This window comes from Panthera onca, chromosome B2, assembly GCF_046562875.1.
Source record: "Panthera onca isolate mPanOnc1 chromosome B2, mPanOnc1 haplotype 2, whole genome shotgun sequence".
NCBI classification, from domain to species: domain Eukaryota; kingdom Metazoa; phylum Chordata; class Mammalia; order Carnivora; family Felidae; genus Panthera; species Panthera onca.
In genome coordinates this window covers 25491084-25506934 of record NC_138343.1, presented here as the reverse complement: position 1 = coordinate 25506934, position 15851 = coordinate 25491084, and the positions used below count along the sequence as shown (strand labels likewise).

Genomic DNA, 15851 nt, shown 5'->3' with positions numbered 1-15851 from the left:
CATACCAGGTATAGTTCTTTTGATAGCAGCAATAAAATAATTGATTAGATAATAATCAAAATTAGCACCGAATTGGGGGTTTGTCTTCTTTTTCTCTAAATCATAAAATGACCCCTTCTTTCTTTCTCATAAAAACCCCTTGCTTTCCCACAGGAGCAGGACACTTTTCTGATTACTCCAGAATCGGTTCTCCCCAAATTGCAATTCTGAGACCCTAAATAAAGACCTTGTTCTGTTTTAGTTTGACTTCTTTTCTAAGTTAACAGCCCATAGACCATCAGGTCCTCTCCCAAGTCGCAGGGCGACTGGGACTGAGTGTACAGTCTGTTCATGGAAGTCCTGAGGCCCAGCTTTATATTGTCGCTCTAATTTCTAATTTGATATTTGAGATCTTAACTATACCTTAGACTGTTTTTATGGCACTTTCCAAAACAAAAACAAGGTATAAATAATTGAACTTCAACGCAAAAGTTGAGTTTCCATTATCCTATGCAAATTCTTAAAATACTAGATGAATCTTGCTGGTCACTTACCTTAGTGTACTATGTTCAAAGTAGCCCAAATAGGAATTGTAAAGTTTTGCTATTCACATGGGTGGGCGAACAGCACTGTTGTTCAAGAGCTGATCTTCCTGATTTCTCCTGCTGGGGTCCCTAAATCAGTCACCTGAAGTGAGTTACCTGAGATTCAGGGTACTGTACCTGTATCCCTGTCCCCCTCTAGGGTACAGGGCAGGCCTGGGGCTTTCTTGGAGCTGTTCCTACCTTCTATAACCAGATGCTCCTGTGAATGTTTTAGTCAGTGGTCTTTGCTAATCCCAGATTTCTTTTTTTTTTTTTTAAGAGCTTTTTCTGATCCACCAAGGGTTCTCTTGTTTTCCAGTGGGACTAAGGATTTATTCGTTTTTGAAATATTTTTTTTCTATTTGTAGGGATGTGGATGTGAAGACCTCAGCATGAGCTCAGTTTGCCCTCCCCCAACAGAATGTTTTCATCCTATTTTAATTCTGCAAATGTTAGCCTCTCCCCTTCCACTCCAAGTTCAGCCCAGATTGTTCTACATACACTTTACCTCTGTAAAGTTGCAAAAGCAACATGTCTCTATAACAACATCAAGCAATCCAGGTAAATAGAAAGTAAAAAATGAAATATTCCTCTCCTTTCTCCCACAGACACCCTTAGGTATATTAAAATATGTATATGTGGAAACATCTACATTTATATAATATTTTTACAAGAATAGAACCATACTATCAGTAAAAGGTAATATGCAAAAAAAAAAAAAAAACAAAAAAACCCCCAGAAAACAAAAAAAAACCCTAACAGAAACTGAGACCCCTTCTGACACTACTATGAAATTGTTTTATTTTTCCCTGGGAACAAATGAGGTTAGCAGATCATGAATATTATCTGTTCCTAAGGTCTGTGAAAAAGACAGACTATATACATTTGCACTTAGGGAAAACATGTAATATCAGCAAATAATTCCTTCCTTAAAGCCTCTTTTAAAATCCTGACATGAATTAAAAATACACATACACACACATGCATACACACACACATTAATTTCTTTTGCAATCATTCTTTGTATTAGCTCCTGTTCCAATCCATTACCCCATTGGTTTGTACACTAGGGTACCAGGGAACCAAGGGATCAGTTGTCTGTTTTTGCTCAGAATTGAATCCCTCATGGTGACTGACACAGAAAAGGTGGATAGTAAACACTTTTTGAATGAATGAATGAATGAATGAATGACTATTACCAATATGAAGCTTCTAGAGTCAACCTTTACTTTTATTGTTTTTTTTTTTTTTTAATATATTATGTTTAAGATCTAATTGTCAGCCTTTGAGATAGTGTTGTGCTCGTCCTCCTTTACTCTGCTTTGGTTTCTATGTTCTCAGTTCACTTGTTATCTACTTGTTTTTTGAGTTCACAACAATATACAACAGTTAAAGACTTTTAATTTACTAGAACACAAAAATAAAAGATTTCTTCCATTGATACTTAATGTGAGATATTATGATAGAGGCAAAGTGTTTCATAAAGATATGATAAAATGCCATAATTTTCTACCTTTGGTAGTAAGGCATAACACCATTCTTTAATTCTGTATTACAGGACCAAGATATGATTCAGAAAACAGATTTTCTTGTACTAATTCATACACTGTTCGTGTCAGATTTGATCTTTCTTTTTATTAGATAAATATGGGAAAAAAACCAACCTAGAATAACAAACCAGTCTCTAAAATTAGAATAATGGCTGATAAGCAGCTGTGGAGTAGGGGTTTCAAAAGAAATTAGAAAAACACATTTTTTGGAGATCTTAGTATTACTAATAACATCTTCTTATAATTTGTTTCATATATTTATGAAATTTACTCTTCTAGCCCATAAGATTTTTTAAAAGCAGGGATGTTAGTATGTGTAAACTTTTACATATAATAATTTTAAATACAAATTTTATTTTGATTCACAAAAAAGTTGCAAAGGTAATACAGAGAGGTTTCCATACACCCCCAACACAGTTTTCTCTAATCAGTCTTAAATTACCATGGCACATTGGTCAAAATTAAGATACCAGCATTGGTACCTTACTATGAACTAAACTCCAGATATCATTTGGATTTCACTAGTTTTTCCATTAGTGTCAGTATACATATTTTAAAAATAGGTAGCAGAGAAGGGGGATTTAATTTTATTTCCTTTTTTAAAAATTTTAAATGTTTAATCATTTTTGAGATGAAGAGAGAGATAGAACGCAAGTGGGGTAGGGGCAGAGAGAGAGAGAGGGAGACACAGAATCTGAAGCAGACTCCCGGCTCTGAGCTGTCAGCACAGAGCCCCACACAAGGCTCGAACTCACAAACTGTGAGATCATGAACTGAGCCAAAGTTAGTTGCCCAACTGACTAAGCCACCTAGGCTCCCCAAGGGAGACTTAATTTTAGAATGGTAATTTATAAACTATCAAATATATTCTTGAGAAACTTTAATAGCATACCTTTAGCTATATATTATATATTTTCTTTATGATAAAACCAGTAAGTTTGGGTTTTTTTTAATGACACATTTGTATCAACATGAATCTACATGAATCTACAAATCCAAGAAGCTCAATGAACTTCAAGTATGGACTCAAAGAGACCCACACTGAGACACATTATAGTAAACTGATTATATGACAAAGAGAGACTCATAAAGACAGCAAGAGATGCAACTTTTACCATACAAAGGAGTGTCAATAAGATTAACAACCAATTTCTCATCAAAATTATGAAGGCCCAAAGGCAGTGGGATAACATATTTGAAGTGCTGAAACAAAAACTGTCACTCAATACCCAGAGGCTCCTGGGTAGCTCAGCCATTTAAGAGTCAGACTTTGGCTCAGGTCATGATCTCACGGTTCATGAGTTTGAGCCCCGTGTGGGGCTCTGTGCTGACAGCTCAGAGCTTGGAGCTTACTTCAGATTCTATGTCTCCCTCTCTTTCTGTCCCTCCCTGCTCACACTCTGTCTCTCTCTGTCCCAAAAATAAATACACATTAAAAAAAAAAAAGAATTCTATATCCAGCAAAACTGTCCTTCAAAACTGAGGGAGAAATTAAGACATTCCCAGATAAACAAAACCTGAGGGAATTTGTTACCACTAGACCTGCCATAAAAGAAACACTAAAGGGAGTCCAAGTTTAAATGAAATGACATCAGGCAGTAACTCAAAGCTGTATGAATAGAGATTACAGTAAAGGTAAATACATGGGCAAATATAAAATCAAGTATTGTATTTTTATTTTGTAATTACACTTTTTATTTCTACATGCTCAAAAGACAAATGTATAAAATATAACTCAATGTTATTAGGCCCAAAATGTATAAAGATATAACCTATGACAACAATAAAGGACAGAGCTATGTAGAAAAGAGTTTAACTATTGAAATTAAGTTGGTATCAACTCAAATTATATTGTTATAAGTTCGGATATTAAATGTAATTGCCACAATAACAACAAAATATCTAAAGAATATACACAAAAGGAAATGATATGGGAATCAAAATGGTTCAGACAAAAAAAATCAACTAAATGCAAAGGAAGACAATTACAGAGGAAATGGGGGACAAAAGCCTGTAAGACATACAGAAAACAAGTAGCCAAATGGCAGAAGAAATCTTTCCTTATCAGTAATCACTTTGCATGTTAATGGATTAAAGTCTCTAATAAAAGGCAGAGGTTGGCAGAATAGATTAATAAAACATGATCTAACTGTATTCTATCTACAAGAAATTCAACCTATATCCAAATACACAAATAGATTGAAAGTGAAAGGTTACAGAAAGATATACCATGGAAAATGTAATAACAGAGATCTGTGGTGGCTATACTAATATGAGAAACAATAGACTTTAAGTCAAGAACTGTAACAAGACAATGAAAGACATTATATATTGGTAAAAGTTTCAATACAGCAAGAAGATACAATCATTTAAAACATTTACACACCTAAGAACAGACCCTCAAAATATAAGAGGCAAAAACTGACAGAATTTAAAGGAGAAATCGATTATTGTATATTAAGAGTTAGAGACTTTAATACTCCACTTTCAGTAGTAAACAAAACATCTAAACAGAATATCAATAAAGTAGTGGACAAGGGGCACCTGGGTGGCTCAGTTGGTTAAGAGACGGACTTCAGCTCAGGTCATGATCTCATGGTTCATGGGTTCAAGCCCCACATTGGGCTCTGTGCTGACAGCTCAGAGCCTGGAGCCTGCTTCAGATTCTGTGTCTCCCACTTTCTCTGCCCCTCCCCCACTCACACTCTGTCTCTCTCTTTGTCAAAAATAAAATAAAAACATAAAAAAAAGTAGTGGACATGAACAAAACTATAAACTGACAAGACCTAATAAACATACTGTACTCAACAACAGCAAAATATATATTCTCTAGGATAAGCCATATTTTAGGGTACAAAAACAAGCCTTAATAAATTTTAAAAGATTGAAAACATACAAAGTATATTCTCTGACCACAATGGAATGAAGCTAGAAACCAATTTTCTTTAAAAAGGAAATTGAAAAACACAGTCTTAAACAGAAGAAATCACAAGGGAAATTAGAAAATACTTAAAGATGAATTAAAAAAAAAAATACCAGGGCACCTGGGTGGCTCAAGTCAATTAAGTGCCTGACTCTTAGTTTCGTCGCAGGTCACGATCTCATGGTTTGTGGGTTTAAGCCCCACATTGGGCTCTGTACTAACAGTGGGATTCTCTCTCTCTCTCTCCCTAAAAATAAATAAATAAACTTAAAAAAAAAATATGAGAGATCTTAAATCAAAACCTTAACTTTACACAAATGTTTTCTAGTTGAGGAACTAGAAAGGAAAATGAAATTAAACACAAAATTAGCAGAAGGTAGGACTTAATAAAGACTAGAGCAGAGATATATAAAATAAAAAATAGAAAAACAATAGAATCAATGAAACTAGAAGCTGGTTGTTTGAAAAGAACAACAAAATTGGCAAAACATTACCCAGACTGACAAAGAAAAAAAAGAGAGAAGATATAAATAACTAAAAGCAGAAGTGAAAATGGTAACATTACTACTGATTTTATAGAAATAAAAATAACGGCAAGAGTGTACTATAAACAATTGTATGCCAACCAATGTAATTACCTACGCAGGACAAACTCCTAGAAGCTCAAAAAGTACATAAACTGACTGAAATTAAAAATAGGAAATCTCAACAGATATATAACAAATAAAGAGATTGGATCAGTAATTGAAAACCTCTCAACAGGATGCCTACTCTCACCACTTCTATTCAACATCATATTAGGACTCCTAGCCAGAGCAAATAGGCAAGAAAAAGAAATAAAAGACACCAAAATTAGGAAGGAAGAAGTAAAACTGTCACTATTTACAGATGGCATGATATTATATATAGAAAGTTGTAAAGACTTCACCAAAAAACTGTTGGAATAAATAAATTCAGTAAGATTGCAGGATGCAAAATCAGTGTACAAAAATCTGTTGCATTTTTAAACACTAATAATGAACTATCAGAAAGAGAAAAAAAAAACACTCCCATTTACATTTGCATCAAAAACATATGTAGGAATAAATATAGCCAAGGAGGTAAAAGACCTGTACACTGAGAACTATAAAGACATTGATAAAAGAAATAGAAAAAGACAAATAAATGTAAAGATAATCTATGCTCATGGATTGGAAGAATATTGTTAAAATGTACATACACCCCAAAGCAATCTATAGATTCAATGCAATCTCTATCAAAATTCCAATGGCATTTTTCACAGAAATAGAATAAACAAATCCTAACATATAGATGAAACTCTAAAAAGCCCTGAATAGCCAAAGTAATCTTGAGGAAAAAGAACAAAGCTGGAGGCATCATGCTCCCTAATTTCAAACTATATTACAAGGTATGGATATCAAACCAGTATGGTATTGGCATAAAAACAGACACATTGATCAATAGAACAGAATAGAGAGCACAGAAATAAATCCACACATATATAGTTAATTAAGAATATACAATAGGAAAAGAACAGTCTCTTCAATAAATGGTGTTGGGAAAACTGGGCAGCCACATGCAAAAGAATGAAATTAGACCACTATCTTACATATTACACAAAAACTAACTTAAAATGTATTAAAGACTTGAATGTAAGACTAAAACCATAAAACTCCTAGAAAAAAAAACATAAAACTCCTGGTAAGCTCCTTGAGATAAGTCTTTGCAATAAGTTTTTAAATCAGACACTAAAAGCAAGAGCAACAAAAGCAAAAATAAACAAGTGGGACTACATGAAACTAAAAAGCTGTACAGAAAAGGAAAGCATCAACAAAATGAAAAGACAACATACTGAATGGGAGAAAATATTTGCAAATCATATGTCTGCTAAGAGGTTAATATCCAAAATATATAGGAACTCATACAACCCAACAGCAAAACAAACAAATAATTAAATCAAAAAATGGTCAGAAAATCTGAATAGACATGTTTTCAAAAAAGACATAGAGATGGTCAACAGGTATGAAAATATGTTCAGCATCACTCATCATCAGGGAAGTGTAAATCAAAACCACAGTAAGATATATCACCTCACATCTGTTAGAATGGTTAGTATCAAAAAGACAAGAACATAGTTCTAACTGCAGTAGAAGCAGTTATTTTATTTTATTTTATTTTATTTTATTTCATTTCATTTCATTTATTTTTTAATAAAATTAACATTAATAATTTTTTAAGTTTATTTATTTATTTGGAGACAGAGAGAATGGGGAGGTGCAGAGAGAGAGAGAGAGAGGGAGAGAGAAAATCCCAAGCAAGCTCTAAGCTTTCAGCACAGAACCCAAAGTGGGGCTTGATCCCACAACCCTGGGGTCATGACCTGAGCCGATGATATCAAGAGTCTGAAGCTGGACCTACTGAGCCACCCAAGATGTCCCAAAGCAGTTTATTTTGGAGCTTGGGTAAGAAATAGCCAAAGCGAATATTGAGTGGAAGGCTAAAAAATTTTTTTAAATCATTCTCTAAGCAACAGAAAGACATCCAAGCTTTTTGAGTATTGTGTGACAGGGAAAAGCAATGATTTAGAAAACTGAATTATCCATGATATTTAGAATAGCCAGGAAATGGGAAAGTGTATCACAGGGAAGTAAAAATTAAGACTGTAACTTATGAGGTGGTGAGGACCTGATTCAAGTATATACGTTTCTTAGCCCCTCTCTTGCCCCTTGACTACTCCTCACAAACCAAATATCCCAATTTAATGTTAACTTAAAAAAAAAAAAAAAGAAAGAAAACCTCTCAACAAAGAAATGTGCAGAACCATATGGTCTCACTGGTGAATTCTATCAAACACTTAAAGAATTAACACCAGTCCTTTTCAAACTCATCCAAAAAATTAAAGAGAGAACATGCCCAAACTCATACCTTGATACTAAAGCAAGATAAAGACATTGCAAGAAAATAAAATTATAGACGAATATTCTTATAAATATTGATACAAAAATCCTCAAGGAAATACTAGCAAACTGCATCCAACAGCATATTCAAAGGATTATATATCATGACCAATTGAGATTTAATCCAGAAATGCAACATGAAAAAAATCTCTTAATGTAATACACACATTAATAGAATGAATACAAAAGAAACCACATGATTATCTCAACTGACACAGAAAAGGCATCTGACAAAATTCAACACTCTTTCATAATCATTTTAAACACTCAGAAAACTAGGAGTAGAGGGAACTTCCTCAAAATGATAAAGGGAATTTATGAAAAAAAAATTTAAATCATTCTCTAAGCAATAGAAAGACATTCAAGCTGTTTGAATTTATGAAAAACCTATTTCTAGCCAGAGCAATTAGACAAGGGAAAGAAAACTCATCAAAATTGGCAAGGAACAAGTAAAACTACTGCTACTCACAGATTACATGATCCTATACATAGAAATATATAGAATATATAAAATATCTAGAAAATCTCAAATATATAGAAAATTCCAAATACATAAAATATATAGAAAATCCGTAAGAAAGCTACTAGATCCAATATACAAAATTTAGCAAAGTTGCAGGATACAAGATCAATGTGCAAAAATCAGTTGTGTTTCTATACATGTGTAATGAACAATATGAAAAAGAAACTAAGAACGATATTCTATTTGTAATAGCATCTAAAATAATAAAATACCTAAAATAATAAATCTAACCAAGGAAGTTAAATGCTTGTGCATTTAACTGAAAACTACAAAATATTTCTAAATTTAAAAAGAGCTAAATAAATAGAAAAACATCTTATGTTAGTACATAAGAAGACTTTATTGTCAAGATATCAGTACAACTCAAAGCAGCCTACAGATTCAATGCAATCCCTAACAAAATTCCAACAGCATTTTTAAGGTTTTTGCAGAAATACAAAAGCCAGTTCTCAAGTTCATATAGAATTAATTGCAAGGGGCTCTGAATAGCCAAAACAATCTTGAAAAGGAGAACAAAGTTGGAAGACTCCCACATCCTGATTTCAAAACTTACTACAAAGCTACAGATATCAAAACAGTATGGTCCTGGCACAGGTACAGACATACACACTAATGGAATGGTATTGAGACTCCAGAAATAAACCCAAACATCTATGGCAAATTGATTTTGATAAGGGTGCCCAGTCCATTCAATGGGGGAAAGAGTAGTTTCTTCCATAGATGATGCTGGGACAACTGGATTTTCTCATGCAAGGAAATCCCTTACTTCATACCATATATAAAAATAATCAAAGTCAATCAGCAATCTAAATATAAGAGCCAAGACTACAAAACTGTTAGAAGAAAACCAGGAGTGTTTTTCATGAACGTGGATTTTGCAATAGGTTCTTAGCTATGACACCAAAGTCCAAGGCCAAAACAACAAAATGAATAAAACAAGATAAATTAGATTTCATCAAAACTAAATTATTTTTGTGTATCAAAGGACATTATTTAAAAAAGTGAAAGACAATGGAAACCAAGCTTGAATGAAGAGCCAACCATGCAGACATGGATGTGCAATATACTTACACCACACAATTACTTTGAATCAGGTTAAAGGCTTCTGGGGCATAGAGGTTGATGAGCTCTTTTTATGGTTGCTGTTGCCCTAAAAGGTGAAAAGTTAGAAGATATAAAGAGTTGTCTTCAATTCTCAACTCCTTTGGAAATAGACTCCATTTTTATAGGGTTTGTGGTTCTGATTTTTCTTTGCTTTAATCTTACAAAAAATGAATAACCTCCTACTTTCCCACAGCTTCCTTTTATCCCATTGGGTATACTTTAATTCATTATCATCATAAAAGATGGGCTCTGGATCCAGGCAGCTTTGCATCTTTACTAAACTCTTTGGACCTTAGTTTTGTCATCTGTAAAATGGAAATTATAATAGAAACTGCATCCTGGGTGCTGCTGTGAGGATGTAACACACAGTAAATAACCCTGCATACTGCCAGTACATGGTAAGCCCTCTGCAAATGCTAATGATTATTATCACACACTATTCTTATTTCTAATAATTACGCAGAATATTAAGTTGCTTTCTCAGCTTAACTTTAAATAGCAGGGAGCACTTACTGAATTCACATTCCCTCATCCAAGTTTCATTACTCTGAGTCATGAAGAAAGTGGGAAAAAAGTCATAGAACAGAATTTTGGCCTAATTATATTTGCAATTCCAATGGTATAATCTTTAAAGTACCATTTATCTCCAATGTTTCATCAAAATTTTACCCATTATACATCAGTGTGTACTGTGAAAGCCTAATACCTCTATTCATACAATTGCCAAAATGTTCTGATTGATTTGGGGTAGTGATAAAATGTTGAAGATTTGGTTGGGTCCAAGTATATGCAAAAGTGATTTCTAAAGGCTTATTGAATTTGCCAGTATTTGGCTGTCAACTAAATCCTTAGTTAAAATAAGATGAAAGGTTTGTGTTCTCATATTTGAGTAGTCAATTATGCACGGTATGAATGGCTACTTAACATCAAAAACCTATTTAATAACAAAATGTGAATCTAGTCTCTACCATTTTATCTAGAGCTATCCACTTGACACTTATTATTAATGCAAAAAGCTAATTCATACCATGTTGCCATTAGAATTCTACCCACAGCTTTTGAGGAATCAAGACTGACCACTCTTGACAAACAGCAGACCTTTCCAAAGTACCATAGGGAGAGAACCTTCTCAGAAACCAGGGGTATTATAAGGAGATGGATGTAATGGCTCATTTCCCAATGAAACTGGCAGGGATCAATGACTTCCAGTTATGTTTGAGGAAAAAACCATTAGATTTCCTCATGACATTTCAGAGTTTGGATGATCTTCAATTAGAGACAAAAAACACCCTGAAAACTGTAGCATCTGCTCACCCTGAAATGTCCCAAGAAACCTGAAAATATTCAAAACTACCAGTATGTTCATTGAACAAATGTTATACCTCCATCCTACCTGCAAGATTGATTTCCTGAGACCTCAGCAGCAAGGTAGAAATAACAATAAAAGGGAATTAAGAAAAAGAATATCTAGTTAATTGCTTTCAGAGGAATAGGACTCCCCCACCAAAAAAAGTGAAAGACAATGTACAGAATGGGAGAAAACATTTGCAACTTCTTTACCTGCTAATATAGAGAATATATCAAGAGCTACAATTCAACAAAAAATAGACAGACAATCCAATTAAATAATGGGCAAAGGACATGCACAGACATTTCCCCAAAGAAGATATATAAATGGCCAATAAGCACATGAAAAGATGCTCACCTTTGTTAATCATCAGGGAAATACAAATCAAAGCAAGGAGATACCACTTCACACCTATTAAGATGCGTGAAAATTAATAAAGGGGAATCTCACTAAGAGTCCTGAGGCTAGAAAGGGGAGCCATACTGAGGCACTATGGGGAAAATGAAAGGGACTTAATTCCTGCAAAGTCACTGGTGGGAAGCAAGGGTGAAAAGTTTCCATATGCTTGGAGATAAATACCTCCTTCTCTGAAAGAGAACAAAGGAGAGAGAACAAGTCATCAGGGAGTAATGCTTGTTTGAGCAAAAACCGAAGAAACAGTTTGCACAGAAGTAACAATATTAAGCCTGCCTGAACAAGTATTTGTCTTTCAGGCACCCTAAAAATGTCTGCCAAGAAGAAAAGCATCCTGTGATTGTCTTGTGACCTCTAAAGAGTAATGACCACAAAATAATGATCCCATGACTGAAGGACATTGTCCCACTCCTAGCCCCTCACCCTTTGCAAAAGTGCCTTTTTAAGCTATGCACACCTGCCTCTTAGGGGAGAAACATTCTTCTTGTCAGGTCCCTGGTATACAAGCTTTCTCTAATAAACTCCACTTGCTTGCTTTCTCCTGAGTTCAATGTTCATTTCTATGACATTGAGACTCAGAACCTGGTCTTGGGGTCCCCTAACAATACCACTCAATGCCAATTACAGGCAGAATTATCAAATACAGACCCCAAAAGAATAATCATCAATTACAAGCTCCCAAAGGGGAAAGACATAGATTGCATCTCCTACAAGAAATTGACCACCCCTGCAAATTCAGCCAATGAGAAATCGTCATCACCCTGAACTCTTGTTCTTCTGCAGTGGCTTTCATTCAAAATAATCCCCCCCCCAAAAATAATAATAATCCCTCCCAACTTTCTCCTTCCTCTTCATAAAATAACATTCCCCTCCTTCATTTGTTGGACTTGCCTATGGTTTTGCCATCACTTCCATGTCCCAAATTACAATTCTCTGCGATTCCTAAATAAATCCATTTTTGCTGGTAAAATAACTGACTTTTATTTTTAAGGTTAGCAGATGGTTATTATAATCATAATTTTTCAAAGGGACATAACAAATGCGGTGAGAATGTGGAAAAATCAGAACCCTTGTACATGGCTGGTGAGAATGTGAACCAGTACAGTCACTGTGGAAAACAGTTTACCAGTTCCTTACAAAGCTAAACAGAATTACCGTAAGAGCCAACAATTTCACTCCTAGGTGTATATCCAAAAGAATTGAAAACAGGGACTCAGATACTTGTACACCAAAATTTTTAGCAAGATTATTCACAACAGCCAAACAACCCAAGTATCCAACAGATGGATAGGTAAACAAAATGTGTTACATATGCAAAATGCAATATTATTCAGTCATAAAAAGTAATGAAGTTCTGGCTGGAGCTGAGACCTTGCAGAGAGGGCATCGGGAGCCCACGCCTATCATGAAGCTTTGGCCTCAGCTGGCCTCTTGCTTGGTGACTCATCCTGTGACTCATTTCTGCCTCAAGTACTGCCTTAGTGCCTGCCAGTGTCCATGGATCACAGTTCATCAAGCCACATGCACGTTCCATCCACGTAGCACCCTTCAAATGCCCCTTCTCATCACGGTAGTCAAGGGCAGGAATATCATTAAAAAAAAAAAAAGTAATGAAGTTCTGATATGTACTATGATATGGGTGAACCTTGAAGATAAGATAGAGAAACTGAGGGGACTCCAGTTTTAGAAAGGCTCCCTCTCTGCTGTTTTTCTGTTAGGCCCCTCTTACTCTTGTTCTATATTTTGCATGTAAGTGAACCAAAGAAGCTACGTTCCCACTCCAAGGGGGAAGCAAAAACAGTTAATCATTCTCTGAGTTTTGCCTAGGCCCCCAAATATCTGATAACATCTAAGAAGAACCATGTCCCAAACATGATTCAGGACATTAGATTGAAACAAATCCCAGCCATCAATAGTCCCTACCTTTGATGATTTTTGAAATAACACTTATTACTCACCTGCCATTCCTCTTTGATCAGACCATACTCTGGACCCCTTTCCAGTATAAACCCCTAACTCCAAGCAACAACAAGACTCATTCTCTTTTCCTTTACCAGTTTCCCAGACATTCCTTCTGTCATAATCTATCACTATTAAATAAATTCTGCTTTTACTTTCTCTGACTCATATTTGGTTTCTATCCTGTGGAAAGCCAAGAACCTCTTGGCTGGTCCTGTGGGACCCTCCTCTGTGTCCTCAGACCCAGCTTGCCTGCATCAAAAGCACTATGCTAAGTGCAAAAAGCCAGACACAAAGGGCCACATATTATATGACTCCACTTGTACAAAATATCTAGAACAGGCAAATTCATGGAGGCAGAAAGTAAGTAGGTTACCAGCACCTGGGCAGAGGGGAGAGTAGGGAGTTATTGCTTAGTGCTTATTGAGTTTCTGTTTGGGGTGATTAAAAACTTTTGGAAATATATAATGGTGGTGGTTACACAACATTGTGAATATAATTAATGCCCCTGAATTGTGTGTTTGCAATGGTTAAGATGGCAACTCTTACATTTCACTACAATAAAAAAAAAAAAAAACCAACCTATTTATTAGGAAGAATTTGTTTCCCAAAGGAAAAGGGATGCTGTTAGCAGAAAGAAAAGTCATTAAATAAAACCAAAGGTAACTACTCCCCTAGGAGAGAGTTCAAGCTGCTTATATTAGCTTTAATGAAGCCCTCAATATTCATTTTCATCCGAACTGGGGACAAGAGGAAGCATATAACTGGCTTAGCTGCCTCTTTGCCTAGAATGCCTAATTCGATTCTTGCATTTCTTTATAGCAAGGGGTGAAATGAACATGGAAATCTGAGAACCCCTAGAGGTGACGTTTATTGTTTCTGTTAAGTGTATTTATCTTGTTTTAATAGCACCACCTCCTCATTAAACTCGGAATACAAATATGGTCACATCTTACTTGTTTGCTATAAATGCTCAGTCCTCAATACCAGATTAGCAGGAAATTCTGTTATTTCCTCTTTGCAGATGGGCTCCTCCTGAACTGTCCTAGAATCCACCTTGGGTATTCACACTGCTCAAAAGGGCAAAGGGAGGCCCCTCCATTCTCTAGGGAGTGGTTTGCTCAGTCCACATCTGTGATTGCTCCTCACTACCACAAGATGGTGCTGTCAGATCACACAGATGCCTAACCAAGGCGCAGCTGCCAATCCTCCCCTCTACCTAATGTTTTCAGAGATGTGTCGGTCTCCCTTAGAGCACAACTCTTTCAGTTCCTACACCAAGGACTAAGCCTGCTCCTAGACAAGTGCTTAGTCTGGCACTTGCTATTCCACAGTTCGCTGACCTTCCCACAGGATCCATACAACCCAGAAGTCTCAGAAGTCCTCATAGCACAAGACACCTGACAATAGTTATTTGCCCTCCTCCCAAGGAAGTATACCTTGAATTATTCCAGAGGGCCTGCCACCTACCTTTTTAGGATGACTCGTTTCTTCCTGTGACACAAAGATGATTGGAGGACATCCCTCTAGTGAGTCTCAACAGAAAGGGGGATAAAACAAAACAAATTCCACCTTTGGAGACATTCTAGTACATTCGAAAATGCCTCAAGCACTTTTTCCTCTGACAAAGGTCATTCTAAAATGAAAACTGCCTCCAGGATCTCCTGGGCTCACAAGACATGGTGGCTCTGTTTCCTGCTGGCATGAGAGCATCTCAGAGAGACCATATTCTCACTTTTTTTAAAATTTATATTTATTTTTTGTTTTTTTAATGTTTATTTATTTTTGAGAGAGAGACAGAGAAACAGACAGTGTGAGAGGGAGAGGAACAGAGAGAGATGGAAACACAGAATCCAAAGCAGGCTCCAGGCTCTGAGCTGTCAGCACAGAGCCCAACACAGGGCTCAAACCCACAAACCGGCAGATCATGACCTGAGCCAAAGTCAAATGTTCAACCAACCCACTGAGCCACCCAGGCACCCACATATTCTCACTTCTGAATACATCAACAGCAGAAAACATCAATAGCAAGCCAACACATGGGTCTACAAGCAGCTGTGGTTGTTTTCATTAGGAACATTGTGAACACAGAGGAAACCTTCCTTCTGCTTTATATGGTCATCTGAGGACACCAGAAATCAAAGCAGAGTTTGGGGAGAGACCTTGGGAAGGTCACAGTGGAAGGGAACAGGTCCCTGTTGCCCCTATAGCCATAGCACAGAAAGTACTGGAAAAAAAGAAAAAGAGATAATTAGCTTAAACTGCTCTCCAGCACCTCTCTCTCTCTCTCTCTCTCTTTCTGTCTCTGATACACACACACACACACAAACACACACACACACACACAGAGGCTCTGGTTCATATACCTTTCTGACTTCTAAGGGCTATCCTAGGCCTTAAATCTCCTCAATCTCCTCCTTGTTCTCCCCCCCCTCCCCTTCCCACCCATCTCTCTCCTCCCCATCCCTCCTCCCCATTCCCCCTTCTCCTTTTTTTTTTTTTATTAAACT

At 36.0% G+C, this 15851-nt stretch overlaps 1 protein-coding gene across 1 annotated transcript in view; it reads right to left on the bottom strand.

The window, feature by feature from the left end:
• The window catches only part of SERPINB6 (serpin family B member 6), an 81819-nt gene that overhangs the window by 43942 nt on the left and 22026 nt on the right, over positions 1-15851 (bottom strand). The gene's annotated exons all lie outside the window — the stretch shown is intronic.